At 36.2% G+C, this 21,861-nt stretch overlaps 1 long non-coding RNA gene across 1 annotated transcript; it reads right to left on the reverse strand.

Annotated features, from left to right (window-relative positions):
• Positions 1-1,609: 1,609 nt before the first annotated feature.
• LOC148790828 (uncharacterized) lies at positions 1,610-9,730 on the reverse strand. The gene is made up of 3 exons (XR_016077197.1): positions 9,193-9,730; positions 6,913-9,092; positions 1,610-6,795 (listed from the first exon to the last, which is right to left on the reverse strand). It is a non-coding gene; the product is annotated as an uncharacterized LOC148790828 (long non-coding RNA).
• Positions 9,731-21,861: the final 12,131 nt, after the last annotated feature.

The raw sequence follows: 21,861 nt of genomic DNA on the forward strand, positions 1-21,861 counted from the left end.
CTCCATTTGTCTCCATTGAGTCCATCTCTGCCCTCATGGCCTCCACTCACTTCTGGGAATCTATGTCCAACATAGCTTCCGCGTAAGTCACGGGATCCTCCTCACTAGTCAAGGTTTCCATCAGGTAACTATCCTGGTCATAACTATAACGGACTGGTGGCCTGGATACCCGGGTGAATCTTCTAGGTTGGTCACTACCTGGAACTTGTGGGACATCTCCCACTGCTCCTGAGCTCTCCTCATCAAGAACAATTTCCTGAGGATGGATGTCCAGGATGTAATCGGTTTCCAAGAATTGTGCATTTCGACTGCAAAACACTTTCTACTCACTTGGGTCATAGAATAGATAACCTACAGAGCCTTTTGGGTAGCCTACAAATAGGCAACGGCTGGTCTTGGGTTCCAACTTGTCTACACTCGTTCTTTTAACGTGTGCTGGACAACCCCAAATCTTCAAGTGTCTGACACTTGGTTTCTTTCCTATTCAAAGTTCATATGGAGTATTCGGAACCGATTTGGTTGGAACCCGATTCAGCACATAAATCGTAGTCTCTAATGCGTGACCCCAAAAGGATGTGGGTAACTCTGAGTGTATGAGAAGCGACCGAACCATATCCAATAAGGTTCTATTCCTCCTCTCTAAAACACCATTAAGTTGTGGTGTAGCAGGAGAAGGTAATTGTGATACTATCCCATTGTCTTTTAAGTAGTCCCTGAATTCGTCAGAGAGATACTCGCCACCTCGATCTGATCGAAGGGCTTTAATTTCTCTCTCTAACTGTTTCTTGACCTCTTGTCTAAACTCTTTGAACTTTTCAAAGGATTCAGATTTGTGTCTCATTAGGTACACGTAACCATATCGTGAAAAATCATCTGTGAAGGTGATGAAATACACGTGTTGATTTCGTGTCCTAACACTCAGGGGACCACATACATCAGTATGTATTAGGTCAAGTGTGCCTGTACATCTTTCAGGCTTACCGTTAAATGGCCATTTCGTCATCTTGCCTTGTAGGCAAGGCTCACAAGTGGGAAGATCTTCTACAGTTAGAAAATCCAAAGGACCATCCTTTACCAACCTTGTGATTCGGTCAACATCGATGTGGCCAAGTCGGTAATGCCACAGACACGTGGGATTAACTGTATCACGGGCTCTCTTTTTGGGGATTTCAACCGACGTAGTTTCGGTTATGTTAGTTTCTAGAGAAGGATGTAGAACATAGAGACTGTTCTCTAGTTCCCCGTATGCGATGAATCTGTTGTTTCTTTTAATAATAATCGTATTACTAAAGAAGACAGAATAACCATCTGCACACAGTTTTGAAACAGAAATCAAATTTCTCCTTAAATTTTGTACATAAAGACAATCTTTCAGTATTGTTCCTTCTCTAAAAAATAACTCCACGGTTCCTATGGTCGCCGCAGCTGCAACAGTTGCATTAGTTCCCAAGTAGAGTGTGACTTCTCCTTCACTCAGCCTTCTGCTTACTTTGAACCCCTGCAGTGAGTTACACGCATGAGTTGAAGCCCCGGAGTCAATACACCAGGACGCAGAAGCTACCAATAAATTGGTTTCTATAACACATGTTTCGAAATTACCTTTCTTGGATTCCAGGTAGGCAGGACAATTCCTTTTCCAGTGGCCGGTCTTCTTGCAGAAGTGACAGGCATCCGATGCTTTGTCTTTCTTCTGCTTCTTGCCCTTAGTGGCTTTCTTCTGAGGCTTCTTTGCCTTCCTCTTTCTCTTGCCTGTCTTGCCAGCTTCAACAAGCATGGCTACAGGCTCATCCTTTCTAATCAGTTCTTCAGCTCTTTGCAACATATTGCTGAGCTCTTGCAAGCTGACATTCAGCTTGTTAATGTTATAATTCATGATGAACGGATTAAAGGAAGGAGGCAAAGAATTAAGGATAACATCTATCTGGGTTGCAAGGTCCAGCCCGGGTCCAAGAGCCTCCAGTTCGTTGATGTATCCCATCATCCAAAGACAATGGTCGTGAACTTGTTGACCCTTGGGCATTTGTGCGGTCATGAACTATTTCAAGACCTTTTGTCGAGTAGAACGATTCTGCTCTTCATACATTGTCCTGAGACTGTCCAATATGTCTTTGGCAAGTTCGATTTGATCGAAATGCCTCTGTATTGGGTTGTCTAAGGAGGCAATGATGTAACACCGGGCAAGGGAGTTTTTTTCCTCCCATTCTTGATAGTCTCTCATTTGGGCCTCAAGCCCTATCACCCGGACGCTCCGGGGCAGGATTCTTTGCCACTTTGTCCAGCTTTTCAGAAGCTAGGACCAGCATAAGGTTCCTGTACCAGTCAGCATAGTTTGGGCCCTTTAACTTGTTGTCATCAAGCAGTTTTGCAAATGATCCGTTTGCCATTTTCTGATAAAAGAGCAAACATCAGTCCACAACCTTATTTGATTCATGTTCATTTCATAAATATGGATTTTAATCTACGTTCCATTTCCATTTATTCGTCTCTGAGATTTCTCTCCTTCCCCAGTGACGGAGACTATAGGTTGTCTCTGGAAATGTGGGAAATCACATAGGGTGCATGGAGCCAACTGTTTCAGCTGCATAACCCCACCACCTTTCTGTGAAGGATCATATCCACTCATCACATGAGCTTTCCCTTTGGCCTCTGTCAGACAAGGTTCAGAGCCGTTTTTAGGTAAACCCTTCTGTCCAGTGAGTCTTACCCATCATGTTCGTGAACGCCAAGGTACCGTGAGAGAGTTTCCATTTTCTGGTAAAGCCCCTCCCACATCGGTCTATGACGCCCCTATCATCTTATGAAACACTCAGACAAGCCCAACAGCAAATGGATAGCCCATTTTCTGGTGCATTTCCTCATTACTGAATGACCCATCCTCATGCTAATGATGGAAGGCCTTTAGAGAGTTCATCATATGAATCTCCCTATCACATGCACTCATATTAGCCGGAGGGAATAGTTAATTACGCCATAATCCTTATTTTAGGTCAAACCAAAGTGGCTCCCACTGACTTTCATAAAGCCAGATTTCAGTGGGCCTAAATTGGCTAGGGTTCCGCACATAACCTCTCGATGAGGTGTGGGGCCCACCATTGAGGGAGGTCATCCAATGACCAAAAGGAACACCATGGCAATGATGTGCATTCAGCCATGGTGTGCGCAAGAGCCACTGTCGATGGAGCATGGGCCAAGTACTTATGGCCCATGTACGTAGCACATCACACATCCATACATCACATGTAGGTATAAATTGATCCAATCAATTAATCATCTGTAAGGCCCATTTGAAGCCCATTTAAAATCCATAATATTAACCATTAATATTATCTAGGTACATGGGCCGAATGGTTCAGCCCATATAGCTTTAAATGTTAAGTGGGCTTTCAGCAGTTTTAACCTTTTAAAACTGGGCCTTTACAGGTTGGGCCGAATTAACCATTTAATTAAACATCAATCCTTAGGCCTATTAGTGGGAAAATTAGGGCTGACATTCAGCCTTGATTAAACCCTAGATTCGGCCTTTTAAAACTAGGCCTTTACTGGTTGGGCCGAATTAACCATTTAATTAAACATCAATCCTTAGGCCTGTTAGTGGGAAAATTAGGGCTGACATTCAGCCTTGATTAAACCCTAGATTCGGTTCAAACAATTTGAACCAATCTTGGTTCGAATGGGTCTAGGGTTTGATTTTTAATTAAATCTTTAATTCAAGAAAATAATCTGAAATTAAATACTGATGAAATAAAACCAATAATCAGTCAAATAGGGCTGTTCGCACAATCCACCCTGCAAAACAGAGGTTAGACCACAGTTGGTAGTTTCACAAACTGCAAATCGCAAAATGCAATTCTCCCATCTACGAAAACTTCTTCTCTGCGAAATCTCCTTTTCTGCGCCGCCATCTTCGATCCAAAATAAAATAAATAGAAATGCTATTTCTATTAATAATTACATCAGATCGAATACCTATACATTGAGTCTAGAAAATTAAAAAAAAATTATTTACAGACCAAAAATTAATTCAAGAACTGCAAAATCGCAGGTTCCCTGCGCAAACCAAGAATTCGATCTTCTCTTGTACGAACAGCCCATAAATCAAGAAAATCATTAAGAACAGTTCTAAATAATAATCAGATTTATATAAAAATAATTTCAGATTATTCGCCCATTAATTTTGGGAACAGATTTCCCAAAATCCATATCTGCGCAAATCGGGTAGAACACCTTCTGCCCATTTGCGCAGGTTCAGATCTGAAACAAAATGGTTCAAGATTTGAACCTGGCTCCTATACCACTGAAGGGATGAGAGATCCATCCCATGGTCGCCCAAAGATTGTGGAATAAGGGGGCGAATTTCAAAAATTTTTCTCTCCCTTCAACTGGGAATCACATTCCCTATTTAGAAAATCATATTTTCAAAGATCATTCTAGAACCTTAAACTGAATCAGATCTGAACCAAAAGGAGTAGGAGAGAATTATACCTGATACGGAGAAGTAGTATCTCCCAATGGAGGTGTTCACGCCCAAGGAAGGATCCAAAGACTGCTCCCACTGAAGATGGTGCAGTGCAGGATGGAGCAGAATCAGTAGTGTTCTTCTCCAAGAACTCTGTCTTTCGCAAAAACAGCAGGATGGTATGTGAACACAGCTTCCTTTCAATCCTTTCACAAAGAACTGATGTCAAGATCGAATATTGACTTCTTCCACAACTGGAGATCGAACTGGCAAACAGGGCGGCAAGAACAGGGAGGTGGCAAGAGATTATTCGCAGGGTCAGAATTCTCTCTTCTTGATTTTTGCACTACAGAAAATCTGATGTCTTTCTAAACGCTGCCGCCCCCTCCTTCTTTTTTTAACCTAAAAAAGATCAGCTCCTAATCTCATTAGGAGCAGCTTATCCAAATCATATTTGGATAAGACCTCTCTTTAGGTGATAGGGATAAACCCTTATCTTATCTGCAGATTAGATTAGCTTTCTCCTAATCTCATTAGGAGGTTTCTAGATCTGAATTGCATTCAGATCTGGACTCTCTGAGTGGATAGGGTCTTGACCCTATCCTATCTGCTAATTCTATCTCAGAATTTGCCCCTTTAATTAACTAAATAAATAGCCCAGTTTGAAATGGGCTTTAGGCCCATTAAGCTTATGTGCTCACTTAACCGTCCTAACTGCTGCCCAGTTGTGCTTCCTTGTATAGCGTGGGACCCAAGCATTGATCTACACATCAGCCACATGGGTTCGGCCCAGCCTTTGTAACAAGGCCTGGCCGAATACACTGTTATGGATTTGATTGCAGGTTGATTGGATGTTAGGGCTTGGTTTGCTTTGGATATTGTGTAGTTGGTCTACCTAGGATTGGCTAGACTCAGTTTCATGGGATTTGAAGGAATGCCTTTAATTAATCAATCGTAGCTATATCAGACGTGTACCAGATTGGTTAAGCTTTGCAGAGTGGTTTTGTTGAAAGTGAGTACTATAAAATTGTTTGCGTTTAGTTACAATTTTGTTGAGTTTGATTTGTCTTTGTATTGATAGGTAGGTCGGTTTGGATAATCTTGGGTTGTTTGGATTGATTTTAGTTATGTTTTGGTTCAATGGTTTTGATTTGCCAATGTCTCGGTATCTTTGATTGGATTGGCTACTGAATGAAAGATTGGGCCGTCATTGTGTGGTTGTATAGGTTCTACTTTGCAGTGGCCATGTTTGGATACGTTTGGGCTCTGTTCTAATGGATTCGGTTTTAGGTTAAAGCTAATAATTTGATAATATCCTTCAGCTTTTAATAACCCTTCGGTTTGAGTGATTATAATTTGTTTGAAGAATTATGGATTTGAATAATGAAACCTCTTTATATGCTTGTTAGAAGACAAAGAGTGTTTGTTTGATATAAGGATGTTTATGCGGCCAGTAGGGATTAGTTTGAATCTATTTGAGTGGATTTTTGTGGAATAAGTTCCTTGGAATCTTGGACAGAATAAGCATTTTTTATGGTAAAGAAAAATTCATTAAAACAAAATGAAGACACAAAAATAGGTTGTAAGGAATTACCCACAAAGGACAAGAGAACCAACAAGCATCCTAAACTCCCCATCATGACCAATCAAATAAGAACTTACATAGACTAATGGCGGTATGGCACACATAATGGGTATGTCACACTTTGAAAACTATGACCCAAATATAAGAACCATTACAAACAAGAAAAAACAAGGATTCTCTCAGACCTCTATCCAAAAACCATACTCCAAATATGGTTACCGGTGTCAACTAAACTCCTACCCCATTCTTTTTTTTTTTTTGATAATTAACTCCCACCCCATTCTTTTCAATTGAACCTCACATAGTGTTCTGTTTCTAAAACTTCCCCCGATTTCTGCTCTCTTATTTCCCCATCTTCCAACTGTTCAGAAAACTCCCCTCCTAAATATAACACTCCCAACACTTCCCTCATTTCAACTTGAGTTTCTTTACCAATGACTTTCTTCAGAATAAGCATTTTTTTAAGTGGTATATGATTATATTGCTGTAAAGCAGGAAAACTCTTCATTTATAATGGAGTATTGAGATATATACTCAGATGAACAAAACAAAGAACAGAATGTACACAAGACAGCTTGCATCAGAGAGAGAGAGAGAGATGGAATCCCAGTTACACTGGATTGCTTAGCTGTAACCCCTGGAATTGCTGAGTCCCTTTGCCAGCAGATCAGGTATCACTCAGTCCTATGCATAACAACCTCTATGATGGAAGCTTTTGAGTCAAAGATCTGGCTGTAGCACTCTATCCAGATAGCTTAAAAAAGAGCAAATGGTGTTACTTTATTTTAATTTTTGAGAAAGGATAACAAAATATTTGATTAACTAAAAGAGGTAGTACATGAGAAGATGTACATCAGAGAAAAAGACATACACAAGGTGATGAGGACCAAATCGCGCTGAGTCTGGCAATGACAGCTCAAACAATGTGAACTAAGGTCATCAAGTCATATCTACAAGATCAAACACATCAAAGAGCCCGAGAGGATGACCCAGGCAAGGGGACTCTAACAGGCAAGTTAGTACCAAGCTGCCAAAGAGAACCAGAGCTAGTGGGCAGAGAATCAGAGCCGAGAGCTTAGTAAAGTAAGTGTATGTCCAATACGTCCAAAGGTGATAAGCCTTATCCACCCGTTGCTTACAAAGTACACCCTCACAGAGTCATGGTGGCCCTTATCTGGTTCCTTGCAAAGCGGAAGGAGCCGAGTTTAACATTGCCAGGTGGGCATCGTGTCCGCAGACTTTCCAGGGGCACTCAATGGTGCGAATGGATGAGGAGAGACATGCCCCATAGGCTGGATCCATCCTTAGGTAGGAGGTTGTTGAACAGAAACCCTGCTAGAAAGGCCAATTTATAACCCTGGCAGGAATTTTTTGGTAAGGGAGGAAAAAGGAATGTGTATATTCCGATAGGTAGAAGGTTAGAACTTAGAAGGGTGGGATGTTTTCTGAAAATCTTGATGAGCTTCCCAACTCTGCTGGGTAAGATAGATAAGGAATACATGCATGGGGGAACAGAAAAAAATAATAATGGGTCTCAAGATGGATATGATCAGGGTGTCTGGCAACAAAGCTATATCAATTCCTCAGTCAACTAGCTCAGTTCTGTTAAAAATTTTTATCACAAAATGCAATGATGCCCAATCATCTCTACTGAGACCAAAATTTTTTTTTATATGACTGCTTAGACATGATCAAATTTAATCATGCCTCAACATATAATATATAAGCAAATGAGTCTAATCTCTTTGGTAAGATTATGCATGTTATAGATGACATAGTAAGACAGAAGGCATTTATACTAATGAGTTCTATTTGCAAATTTCAGGTGCAAATATAATTATCATTTCCATTTTCAGGATTTGACATTGGAGAAAGTAATTTTGCTTTGTTATGGAGAACAAAAAAAGGAACCTCCTAAAACCATTTCCAATAAGTTTCAGATTTATCTTGACACGATGCATTGCAATGTTTTGAGAAATTGGTGCAAAACTGCATCAAATTACTTGCAGAAAATAATGGATTTTTAGCTCCTCTAAAGTGCTACAAGAAAAGGTAAAGTGCAAAAGGCATCATCAGGCTGGCATAGAGATACAAATGTGGACAACCAGAAGCAACACCAAAAAAACTTAAAAATTATTTTCATTTGACTCATAAATCACAGCCATAAAATCTAATAGACCATTCAGGTATTGAATGGTCTTTATATTTATTTATTTTAAAAGTCAATAGACCATTACTACTAATATAAACAGCAATAAAAGGTACTTGAGAAGTTGACAAACCATTACAAAGGCATATAACACAAAAGGATCTACCAAACAAAATATAAACAAAGGAAGGCATTTTTAAAATAGACCATTTAAACAAACCATGTACCCTATGTTTCAAATCCAGAACAATCATCCAACAAGCCAAATTCTCTGAAAACTGGACTCAACTTGATTCAGTTCAACAGAGACATTTACCAATTATACTGGGTCAGCTACATTTATCATATCATAATTCCAGCCCATCCTAGGTCCCTCTGCCAAACCACGAGTCATCAGGTCATTTCTCAGTTTTCACAACCTCAACTCATAGCTTTTGGCATTTTCCTAGTACCTAGATGACCATCAGCTCGCATCAAATAACTCCTTATTGGTGCTCTAGAAGGTTTCCGAGAACATTTCCTTATTGGTGACAGTTGCTGCATTACATACTAATACGATTATATGCCCATTACTCGACACAGCTCTGTCTCGGAATCAAAGCATCTACTGGCCAACATAAAATAGAGTTACACATAGTACACCTTTACACATATCATAGAAAGATCATTCGCTATGATCTTTTATACTCACCCGAAGGAAGACTTCAAAATCCTATACCTCCTCGTCCATGTCCCGATACGATTCGATCAAACACGCAGCCCTCTCTTCCTCAGTCAAAGACTCTCCAACGGTTTTCAGCTCCGACGTCCTGGAACTGCGGGATCTCCCTCGCCCGATCTCCCTCAGTCAAAGACTCTCCAACGGTTGTCACTCGCCCGATCTCCCTCCTCATTGAGAGGAACTGCAGAAACCAGCCGCCAAATCAAGAAAATAGACAAAACATCGAAGAAACCCACAAACAAGAAAGCTACTTGGGTTTTAGGGTTTTGAGGATTACTCACATAGGAATTCAAGCTGCGAAGCTCCACCTGAGTGAACTGGCTCTGGAGCCATGGATCGCCATTCGCAGGTAAGTCTGAGGAAATCGAGTGGTTTTGTTCTCTGTTTTCTCTTTTCTAAGAAGCACGATATCGAGCTCTTCTCTGAATGGAAAACACCAACTCTTATATAGAAATTAATCGATGATCTCTTGCTCTCAGGTCGATTGATAAGGATTTAGACCGTTACAAAATCAATTTAAATGACAAGGTAAAGCGTATCAAAGATTGCAGAATAAATACCACGATTCTTACAACGGTATATTTAAAATTCTAACAGAATTAGTCATCGAGCGGTGGTGGCCTTCGGGAATTACCGTGTCCTTCACCTCCATCCAAAGTAGCCAGACAGATCAAAAAGGGAATAAGCAGCCAGACAGAAAAAGAGAACGGAGTGGGGAGAGGGAATTTTCAGAACGTCCGAAGCCTGTTCATTGGCCGGGCTCGGGCTTGGGTTTTGTCAAAATTCTAATGGGCCTGGCCGGAAGTCCGAATCCGAGATAGTGTAAAGTTGGGACCGAAGTCCGGATTGTGAGAGTCCACGTTTTATGCACTCGTGGGCCACATTGGCATTTCGACAAAAATACTAATATTAGCGGGTGTTCAGCCGTTAGCTGAACAAACCCGGTTTAACCACCCGCAAAAAGACAAAATTCAAAAACAGGGCTTCTTTCAAAAGTTTTAAGGTCATTCGAACTCTCCCCTCCCCATCTCTTGTCCTCATCTTCTTCGAGCCCCAACCCGAGCATCCCGTTGGCCACTCACCACACACCGGCGCGTTGGACTGTGGAACAGAGTGGTGAGAGGGAATTCTGAGAATGTCCGAACATAAGAGGGACTCTATCATAATACAAGGTATGATTTGAGAATTCAGAATATGACGAAAGTGTCCCTTACATAACTGTTTAATTTATATGACAAGTAGGGGTGTACATTCGGTTTGGTTCGGTTCAAACTGATGACCTAACCCACTATTTAGTTTGGTCATATCCCTCAATTGAACCGAACGAAACAGGGTTTAAACTGAACCAATCCATACCGTATTTAAAAAATAAAATGACTGAGTTAGTAGAAAAAGGGAAAAATCAAACAAGAGTTAGTAATTAGTAAATACTAATTAGTAATTACTCTTTGATAGTTTGACTCCTAACCCAACTCGGGCACTCCAATGTGTTGTCTTTTGTGTTTCCCACTTACTAGTTACTATTAATTACTAAACACTAATTAGTAAAGTAGTAATTAATTTAAATTAGTGTTTTTATTTAGTATTGATACTAACAAAAATTCCGATTGGGCTCAATGCCTAAAGGGAGATTTAAGAAAAAGAGTAATATATAAAACAATAATTAAATTAAGGGAAAATTATTGGGCCTAGTGTCACTTTGGTCCCCAAACTTTAAAACGTGACAACTCAATACCTGAACTTTCAAAATGTGTCAATCCAATACTTGTCGTTAACCAGCCCATTAAACAGTCGTTAAGTGGCATTTAAAAAGACATAAACACCCTTTGAGTGTCATCTAATTGTCTTTAGCAACCATCCAATCCAATACTTGGTTCTCTTGTTGGTTGATGTGATTATGTCAAGTTTTCACGTCGTGTTATTTTCCCATTCCTTAAACGGGTTTGTTTGGATTGATCCACGTTTATTGTCTTTGTTTTGAATTGAGCAGGTCAGATTTAACTTTTTGATGGACTTGAGTTGATTTCCCAGCTTCTCTAACTATGTTGGGTTTGTTTAACTTACAATAATTAGATTATCTAGCCAATGGTATAAGTTATGTTGGTTTGTTTTGTTTAAGTTAGAATAGCGAGGTTTGAGTTGTAAAAATCTCTGTTCTTATAGGTTAAATATATTATGTCATGTTTTTTCTTCGAAATGTATTAGATTTTTTTGATGGGATTGTTTGGGTTGATCTAGGTTTATCTGTTTATATTTTTTAAAGGTGCGGAGTTGATTTCCTAGTTTAACCTTGGTTCGTTTCAGTTAGTAAAGGGAGTTTATTGTTCTAATAAGTTTTATTACTTTTTATATATTTGACTGTTTGTTGGTTGGTTGGCCAGGGCTTGGTTAGTATTGAATAATGTGTAGTTGGTTCTACCTTGGGTTGGCAAGAGTCTATTTCCCGGGATTTTAAAAATGGGCTTGATTTACGTTAGCGATATTCGATGTCTACCAAATGGTTTTATCTATGTTGGGTTTGATTCATTTCTATCAGTATAGGTTCGTTTGAATGTGAGTTATCTAAAATTGTCCGCATATTGTTCCATTTTTATTGATTTTAATTTAGCCTTAGGTCAGGTCGGTATGGTTAGTCTTAGATTGTCTGGATTGATTTCAGCTACGTTTTGGTTTGATGGCTTCCTTTTGAAAATGTCTTGATAGATTTGGTTGGATTTTGTTAAATAAAGTGGACTGTTTCTTCCCATGCTTCTGTTATATCGGTTACTGAATGACAGATTCAGACAACCTTGCATGGTTGTGTTGGTTCGAATTTTGGTTGGCCGTGCTGGGTTTGGATTGTGCACCGCTGTAACGGGTTATGTTGTTAGAATTTTTTTAAGATGTTGAGAGTTATAATTGTTTATAATTTTCAAAACCAATAACGTATTATCTCTTAGGGTTTTTGAAGACTCTTCTGACTGAATGATCATAAGTTATAAGAATAATAAGCGATTCAGAAAACGAAAACTTCATTTTTTGGTTTTTAGAAGTTTAGTGAGTTTGTTTTGCACAAAGACGTCTATTCGATTTGTGGAGAGTACAGTGAATCAGTTCCTATAGGTTCTGTTTTGGCACTTATAATTCGTAGTGAGTAGATTTAGCTTCTCTAAATTTGTTGGGTTCATCTAAGTTAAAACTGTGACTTTGGGGTTTTAATATACTTGGTTCTCTTGTTGGTTGTTATTATGTCAAGTTTTCACGTCGTGCTTTTTTCTCATTCTTTAAACGATTTTGTTTGGATTCATCCTCGTTTGTTGTCTTTGTTTTAATTTGAGCAGGTCAAGTTTAACTTTTTGATGGACTTGAGTTGATTTTCCAGCTTCTCTAATTAGGTTAGGTTTGTTTAACTTAAAATAATTAGATTATCCAGCCAGTTGTGTAAGTTATGTGGGTTTGTTTAAGTTAGATTAGCGAGGTTAGAGTTATAGAAATCTCTCTTCTTATATGTTAAATTGATTATGTCCTGTATTTTCTTCAAAATGTTTTAGATTATTTAGACGGGATTATTTGGCTTGATTTAATTTTGCTTTGCTTAGGTCTGGTTATATTTTTTAAAGGTGTTGAGTTGATTTCCTAGCTTATCTAGGTATACTGGGTTCGTTTCAGTTAGTAAAGGGAGTTTATTGTTTTAATTAGTTTTGTTAGTGTGTATAGATTTGACTGATGGTTGGTTGGTTGGTTTCCTTTGTGTAGGAAACCTCTCCTTACGCATATGCACCCAAACCCAATCTCCAGGTTCAAAAACAACCTTCAAACGCCCCTTATTATCTTGCTTAGAATATTGCTCATTCTTCCTTTCAATGTTAGCCGATCCTTGGCATGTAAATCCTTCACAAAAACTGCATTTTTCTTACCATCAAGATTAGCATGCTCATTAGTAGGAAAAGGTAAAATATCCAGAGGAGTTAAAGGATTAAAGTCATAAACAACTTCAAAAGGTGAAAAAGAAGTAGTAGAATGAACAGACCTGTTATATGCAAACTCAATATGTGGAAAACAGTTTTTCCACTGCCTTAAGTTCTTTTGAATGATAGCACACAACAAAGTAGTAAGTAATGCGTACCTCCTACATAATGCATCAGCAACGACATTTTTCTTTCCATATTGTACCTGATCACATAAGGAAACATTTATATGAACTCCAGCCACTTAGCATGCCTTTTATTAAGCTTACCTTGGGATTTCAAGAACTTTAAGCTCTCATGATCAGAATGAAAATATAGCTAAGGTTGTTTAAGCCAATTTTTAAAATAACTAGAAATTTAGTCTTGCCAAACCTAGGTAGAACCAATTACACAATATCCAATACTCACCAAGCCCTATCCAACCAACCAACCATCAATCAAATCTATTCTCACTTACAAAACCTATGAGAACTATAAACTGCCTTATTAACTGAAACAAACCAAGCATGCCCAGATAAGCTAGGAAATCAACTCAATTCCTTTAAAAAATATAACTAGACCGACGTAAAGGAAAATAAAACGAATAAACCTAGATCATACGAAACTATCCGTCTAGAAAATCTAAAATAATTCGAAGAAAAAAAATGAAATAATCAATTAAACTTATAAGAACAGAGATTTTTACAATTTTATTCTCATTAATCAAACTTAGACATACCAACATAACTTATACGACATATTCGATATTTAGAGAACTAGGGAAATCAACTCAAAACCATCAAAAAGTTAAACCAGACGTGCTCAAATCTAAAGGAAAACAATAAACGAGGATCAATCCAAACGAACCCGTTTAAAGATTGAGAAAAAGCCATGACATGAAAACATTGACATAATCACATCAACCAATAAAAGAACAAAGCGTATTAAAACCCTAAAGTTGTTGTTAAACTTAGATTAACCCAACATATGTAGAGAAACTAAATCTACTCAGTAGGAATTATAAATGCTAAAACAGAACCTATAGGAACAGACTCAAGGTACTCTCCATTGGTCGCATAGATGTCTTTGTGCCAAACAATCTCACTCGACTTCTAAAACCAAAAAAGAACTTTTCGTTTTTCGAAGCGTTTAATATACTTATCACTTACAATTACTCAGTCAGAAAAGTCTTCAAAAACCCTAAGGATAATATGTTATTGTTTTTCCAAATTATAAACCATTATGACTCTCAACCTCGTATAAAAATCTTCACAATAGAATCCATTATAGTAGTGCACAAACCAAACCCAGCGTGGCCAACCCAAATTCTAAGCAACAAAACCCTGCAAGGTTTGTCGAATCAGTCATTCAGTAACCGATATAACAGAACTGTAAGTTGAATTAATCCACTTTTTTTAACAAAATCCAACCAAATCCTTCAAGACATTGCTAGAGAGAAGCCATCAAAGCAAAACATAGATGAAATCAATCCAATCAATCCAAGAATATCCAAACCGACCTACTCTAAAGCTAAATGAAATTCAACAAAATTGAAACAACATTCAGACAATTTTAGATAACTCACTTCCAAACCAACCTATCATAATACAAATGAATCCAACTCGACATAAATAAAATCATTTGGTAGACATCGAATATAGCTAAGGTTGTTTAAGCCAATTTTTAAAATAACTGGAAATTTAGTTTTGCCAAACCTAGGTAGAACCAATTACACATTATCCAATACTCACCAAGCCCTATCCAACCAACCAACCATCAATCAAATCTATTCCCACTTACAAAACCTATGAGAACTATAAATTGCCTTATTAACCGAAACAAACCAAACAGGCCCAGATAAGCTAGGAAATCAACTCAATTCCTTTAAAAAATATAACTAAACCGACGTAAAGGAAAATAAAACGAATAAACCTAGATCAAACGAAACTATCCTGTCTAGAAAATCTAAAATAATTCGAAGAAAAAAAATGAAATAATCAATTAAACTTATAAGAACAGAGATTTTTACAACTTTATTCTCATTAATCAAACTTAGACATACCCACATAACTTATACGACAGATTAGATAATCTCATTATTCTAAGTTAAACAAACCCTACATATTTAGAAAACTAGGGAAATCAATTCAAAACCATCAAAAAGTTAAACCTGACGTGCTCAAATCAAAAGGAAAACAATAAACGTGGGTCAATCCAAACAAACCCGTTTAAAGATTGAGAAAAAGCCATGACGTGAAAACATTGACATAATCACATCAACCAACAAGAGAACAAAGCGTATTAAAACCCTAAAGTCGTTGTTAAACTTAGATTAACCCAATATATCTAGAGAAACTAACTACTCATTGGGAATTATAAATGCTAAAACAGAACCTATAGGAACAGATTCAAGGTACTCTCCACTGGTCGCATAAACGTCTTTGTGCCAAACAATCTCACTAGACTCCTAAAAACCAAAAAAAAAAGTTTTCGTTTTTCAGAACATTTATTATTCTTACCACTTATAATTACTCAGTCAGAAATGTCTTCAAAAACCCTAAGTATAATACATTATTAGTTTTGAAAATTATAAACCATTATGACTCTCAACTTCGTATGAAAATCCTCACAATAGAATCCATTCCAGCAAAGCACAAACCAAACGCAGCGTGGACAACCCAAATTCGAGCCAACCAAACCATGCAAAGTTGGCCGAATCAGTCATTCAGTAATCGATATAACAGAAGTGTATGATGAATTAATCCACTTTTTTTAACAGAGGGAAGACATCAAAGCACAACGTAGCTGAAATCAGTCCAATCATTCCAAGAATATCCAAACCGACCTAATCTGAAGCTAAATGAAATTGAACAAAATTGAAATAAGATGCAGACATTTTAGATAACTCACTTTCAAACCAACCTATCCTAATACAAATGAATCCAACTCGACATAAATAAAACCATTTGGTTGACATCAAATATAGCTAAGGTTGATTAAGCCCATTTTTATAATAACTGGAAATTTAGTCTTGCCAAACCTAGGTAGAACCAATTACACATTGTCCATTACTCACCAAGCCCTATCCAACCAACCAACCATCAATCAAATCTATTCCCACTTACAAGACCAATGAGAACTATAAACTGCCTTATTAACTGAAACGAACCAAGCATGCCCAGATAAGCTAGGAAATCAACTCAATTCCTTCAAAAAACTATAACTAGAATGACGTAAAGGAAAATAAAACGAATAAACCAAGATCAACCCAAACTATCCCATCTAGAAAATCTAAAATAATTCGAAGAAAAATAAATGAAATAATCAATTTAACTTATAAGAACATAGATTTTTACCACTCTAATCTCATAAATCAAACTTAAACAAACCCACATAATTTATCCCACTGACTGGATAATCTCATTATTCTAAGTTAAACAACATATTTAGAGACCTAGGGAAATCAACTCAAGTCCATCAAAAAGTTAAACTTGACTTACTTAAATCAAAACAAAGACAATAAACGTGGATCAATCCAAACAAACTCGTTTAAAGAATGGGAAACTGCCACGACGTGAAAACTTGACATAATAACATCAACCAACAAAAGAACAAAGCGTATTAAAACCCAAGAGTCGTTGTTTAAACTTAGATTAACCCAACGTATCTAGAAAAGCTAAATCTACTCAGTGGGAATTATAAGTGCCAAAACAGAACCTATAGGAACAGATTGGAGGTACTCTCCACTGGTCGCATAGATGTCTTTGTGCCAAACAATCTCACTAGACTTCTAAAACCAAAAAAGAACTTTTCGTTTTTCGAAGCGTTTAATATACTTATCACTTACAATTACTCAGTCAGAAAAGTCTTCAAAAACCCTAAGGATAATACGTTATTTGTTTTGAAAATTATAAACCATTATGACTCTCAACCTCGTATAAAAATCCTCAGAATAGAATCCATTACAATAGTGCACAAACCAAACCCAGCGTGGCCAACCCAAATTCAAAGCAACAAAACCCTGCAAGGTCTGCCGAATCAGTCATTCAGTAACCGATATAACAGAACCGTAAGATGAATTAATCCACTTTTTTTTTTAACAAAATCCAACCAAATATTTCAAGACATTGTTAGAGAAAAGCCATCAAAGCAAAACGCAGCTGAAATCAATCCAAGACTATCCAAACTGACCAACTCTAAAACTAAATAAAATTCAACAAAATTGAAACAACATTCAGACAATTTTAGATAACTCACTTTCAAACCAACCTATCATAATACAAATGAATCCAACTCGACATAAATAAAACCATTTGGTAGACATCGAATATAGCTAAGGTTGTTTAAGCCAATTTTTAAAATAACTGGAAATTTAGCCTTGCCAAACCTAGGTAGAACCAATTACACATTATCCAATACTCATCAAGTCCTATCCAACCAACCAACTATCAATCAAATCTATTCCCACTTACAAAACCTATGAGAACTATAAACTGCCTTATTAACTAAAACAAACCAAGCATGCCCAGATAAGCTAGGAAATCAACTCAATTCCTTTAAAAAATATAACTAGACCGACGTAAAGGAAAATAAAACGAATAAACCTAGATCAAACGAAACAATCCCGTCTAGAAAATCTAAATTAATTCAAAGAAAAAAAATGAAATAATCAATTAAACTTATAAGAACAGAGATTTTTACAACTTTATTCTCATTAATCAAACTTAGACATACCCACATAACTTATACGACAGATTCGATAATCTCATTATTCTAAGTTAAACAAACCCTACATATTTAGAGAACTAGGGAAATCAACACAAAACCATCAAAAAGTTAAACCTGCCGTGCTCAAATCAAAAGGAAATCAAAAGGAAAACACTAGAGTCGCTGTTTAAACTTAGATTAAGCCAACATATCTAGAAGAAGCTAAATCTACACTGTAGGAATTATAAGTGCCAAAACAGAACCTATAGGAACAGATTCAATGTACTCTTCACTGGTCGCATAGACGTCTTTGTGCCAAACAATCTCACTAGACTTCTAAAAACCAAAAAAGAAGTTTTCGTTTTTCAAAGCGTTTAATATTCTTATCAGTTACACTTAGTCAGAAAAGTCTTAAAAACCCTAAGGATAATACATTATTGGTTTTGAAAATTATAAACCATTATGACTCTCAACATCGTATAAAAATCCTCACAATAGAATCCATTACAGCAGAGCACAAACCAAACCCAGCGTGGCCAAACCAAATTCGAAGCAACAAAACCCTGCAAGGTCGGCGTATCAATCATTCAGTAACCGATATAACAGAAATGTAAGATGAAGTAATCCACTTTTTTTTAACAAAATCAAACCAAATCTATCAAGACATTGCCAGAGGGAAGCCATCAAAGCAAAACGTAGCTGAAATCAATCCAATCAATCCAAGATTATCCAAACCAACCTAAAGCTAAATGAAATTCAACAAAATCGAAACATGATGCAGACAATTTTAGATAACTCACTTTCAAACCAACCTATTCTAATACAAATGAATCCAACTCGTAATAAATAAAACCATTTAGTAGACATCGAATATAGCTAAGGTTGATTAAGCCCATTTTTAAAATAACTGAAAATTTAGTCTTGCCAAACCTAGGTAGAACCAATTACTCATTGTCCAATACTCACCAAGCCCTATCCAATCAACCAATCATCAATCTAACCTATTCCAAATTACAAAACCTATAAGAATAGTAAACAACCTTTAATAGCTGAAACGAACCCAGCATGCCCAAATAAGCTAGGAAATCAACTCAACTCCTTTAAAAAATATAAATAGACTGACGCAAAGGAAAATAAAATGAATAAACCAAGATCAACCCAAACTATCCCATCTAGAAAATCTAAAATAATTCGAAGAAAAATAAATGAAATAATCAATTTAAATTATAAGAACATAGATTTTTACCACTCTAATCTCATTAATCAAACTTAAACAAACCCACATAACTTATCCCACTGACTAGATAATCTCATTATTCTAAGTTAAACAAACCCAACATATTTAGAGACCTAGGGAAATCAACTCAAGACCATCAAAAAAGTTGAACTTGACTTACTTAAATAAAAACAAAGACAATAAACGTGGATCAATCCAAACAAACCCGTTTAAAGAATGCGAAAAAGCCATGATGTGAAAACTTGACATAATCACATCAACCAACAAAAGAACAAAGCGTATTAAAACCCTAGAGTCGTTGTTTAAACATAGATTAACCCAACGTATCTAGAAAAGCTAAATCTACTCAGTGGGAATTATAAGTGCCAAAACAGAACCTATAGGAACAGATTGAAGGTACTCTCCACTGGACGCATAGATGTCTTTGTGCCGAACAATCTCACTAGACTTATAAAAACCAAAAAAGAACTTTTCGTTTTTCAAAGCATTTAATATTCTTATCACTTACAATTACTCAGTCAGAAAAGTCTTCAAAAACCCTAAGGATAATACGTTATTTGTTTTGAAAATTATAAGCCATTATGACTCTCAACCTCATATAAAAATCCTCAGAATAGAATCCATTATAGTAGTGCACAAACCAAACCCAGCGTGGCCAACCCAAATTCGAAGCAACAAAACCCTGCAAGGTCTGCCGAATCAGTCATTCAGTAACCGATATAACAGAACCATAAGTTGAATTAATCCACTTTTTTTTTAACAAAATCCAACCAAATCTTTCAAGACATTGCTAGAGAGAAGCCATCAAAGCAAAACATAGTTGAAATCAATCCAATCAATGCAAGACTATCCAAACCGACCTTCTCTAAAGTTAAATAAAATTCAACAAAATTGAAACAACATTCAGACAATTTTACATAACTCACTTTCAAACCAACCTATCCTAATACAAATGAATCCAACTTGACATAAATAAAACCATTTGGTAGACATCGAATATAGCTAAGGTTGATTAAGCCAATTTTTAAAATAACTGGAAATTTAGTCTTTTAGATAACTCACTTTCAAACCAACCTATTCTAATACAAATGAATCCAACTCGAAATAAATAAAACCATTTAGTAGACATCGAATATAGCTAAGGTTGATTAAGCCCATTTTTAAAATAACTGGAAATTTAGTCTTGCCAAACCTAGGTAGAACCAATTACTCATTGTCCAATACTCACCAAGCCCAATCCAACCATCCAAACATCAATCTAACCTATTTCAACTTACAAAACCTATAAGAACAATAAACCACCTTTAATAACTGAAACGAACCCAGGATGCCCAGATAAGCTAGGAAATCAGCTCAACTCCTTTAAAAAATGTAAATAGACCGACGCAAAGGAAAATAAAACGAATAAACCAAGATCAACCCAAACTATCCCATCTAGAAAATCTAAAATAATTCGAAGAATAAAATGAAATAATCAATTTAACTTATAAGAACATATATTTTTACCACTTTAATCTCATTAATCAAACTTAAACAAACCCACATAACTTATCCCACTGACTGGATAATCTCATTATTCTAAGTTAAACAAACTCGACATATTTAGAGACCTAGGGAAATCAACTCAAGACCATCAAAAAGTTAAACTTGACTTACTTAAATCAAAACAAAGACAATAAACGTGGATCAATCCAAACGAACCCGTTTAAAGAATGCGAAAAAGCCACGATGTGAAAACTTGACATAATCACATCAACCAACAAAAGAACAAAGCGTATTAAAACCATAGAGTCGTTGTTTAAACTTAGATTAACCCAGCGTATTAAAACTTTCCTCGTCGGGCTCGACTCAAGAGATAGGTCTAATGGTTGGGTTGGGCTTAAAGTTGGGCTTCAATATATTATAATCAATAAAGACAAAGTCCAACCCAAACTTGGCACTGCCTATAAACAAGTTTACTCCCAACCTCCTTAACTTGTTAATAAATTATTAATTAATGAAGTCAATTAGTTATTTAAATAAATAGAAATCTATGGATAATAATTTTCTTAATTTTTTAAAATATGTAATTGAATAATTTAATAAAATAAAATAAATAAATATCCAAGCTACCTACACCAATCTCCACCTGTTGACAACCCTAAAATATTGGACACCGAGCACTAAGATAGAGAGGGATATAATTAAATAATCTAGTAAATTAAATCAATAAAATCTTTTAACTTTTTAAAATAAGTATATAAATAATTAGGCAAGAAAAAGAGAAAGTAGTTAGCTCTTTATTAATGGAATCATTGTAAATAGTTACATGTTAGCAACAACTATGGAAGAGAGATTTCTAGAAAATGAGAAAGAGACAAAGAACAAAAATTTTCTTATCGCAATCCGAGCTTTATATGATGGTCGGGCACAGGCTCAAAATCTGGGCTTGATGGTTGGCCTAGGCTTAGACTTGGGCCTTAATAAGTTCTGTTGATATAAAGGCAAAACCCAAACCAGACGTGGCCCAACCAATGAAAAGGTTGAACCCCAACTGATACCTATCCAATTTATAAACCTAAATATTTTGCTCGGGTTGGGGGGAAAATCTATGGATTATTAACTACTTGAATAATTCAATAAATTAAATAAATAGGAACCAATGGATACCAATTTACTTAATTTTGTAAAATAATTAATGATTAATTTGGTTTAGTAAAATAAATAAATAAAATTACATTTATTTTTGGGAAGGGACAGGTACATCCTATCCCACACCTCACTAAACATATTAATTACCCTAAAAATAGTCTCTAGGAGAGAGAGAGAAAAATAATTTGTTGATTAAAGAATTCAATAAATTAAGTTAATAGAAGTCTATGGATAATAATTTACTTAATTTTATAAAAAAGATAAATCAATAATTAACTTTAACAAAAAAATATAAATAAATATTCACTTGTGATTGGTGCAAGACTAGTCCAAGCTATCCCCAACCAAACTTGCATCATTGACAACCATAAATATTGGTCACACGTTGACATAAATAAATAAAACTTTATAGAGAATAATTTATTCAATATATTAAAACAAATAAATGA

Source organism: Nelumbo nucifera, chromosome 6 (genome assembly GCF_055504915.1).
Source record: "Nelumbo nucifera cultivar China Antique chromosome 6, China Antique-T2T, whole genome shotgun sequence".
Taxonomy (NCBI): Eukaryota; Viridiplantae; Streptophyta; class Magnoliopsida; order Proteales; family Nelumbonaceae; genus Nelumbo; species Nelumbo nucifera.